Source organism: Podarcis cretensis, assembly GCF_951804945.1.
Source record: "Podarcis cretensis genome assembly, chromosome: 6".
Taxonomy (NCBI): Eukaryota; Metazoa; Chordata; class Lepidosauria; order Squamata; family Lacertidae; genus Podarcis; species Podarcis cretensis.
In genome coordinates, this window is record NC_137175.1 from 72,451,948 (window position 1) to 72,452,179 (window position 232).

The following is a 232-nucleotide window of genomic DNA, read 5'->3' on the forward strand; positions in this document are numbered from 1 at the left end:
AATTCAATAAATACAGTCGTACTTGGAAGTCGAACGGAATCCATTCCGGAAATCCGTTCAACTTCCCAAATGTTTGGAAACCAAAGCATGGCTTCTGATTGGCTGCAGAAAGCTCCTGAAGCCAATTAGAAGCCACAGAAGCCCTGTTGGATGTTCGGATTCCAAAAAAAGTTTGCAAACTGGAACAGTCACCGTTTGGGAGCCAAAACGTTCAAGAACTAAGCTGTTCAAA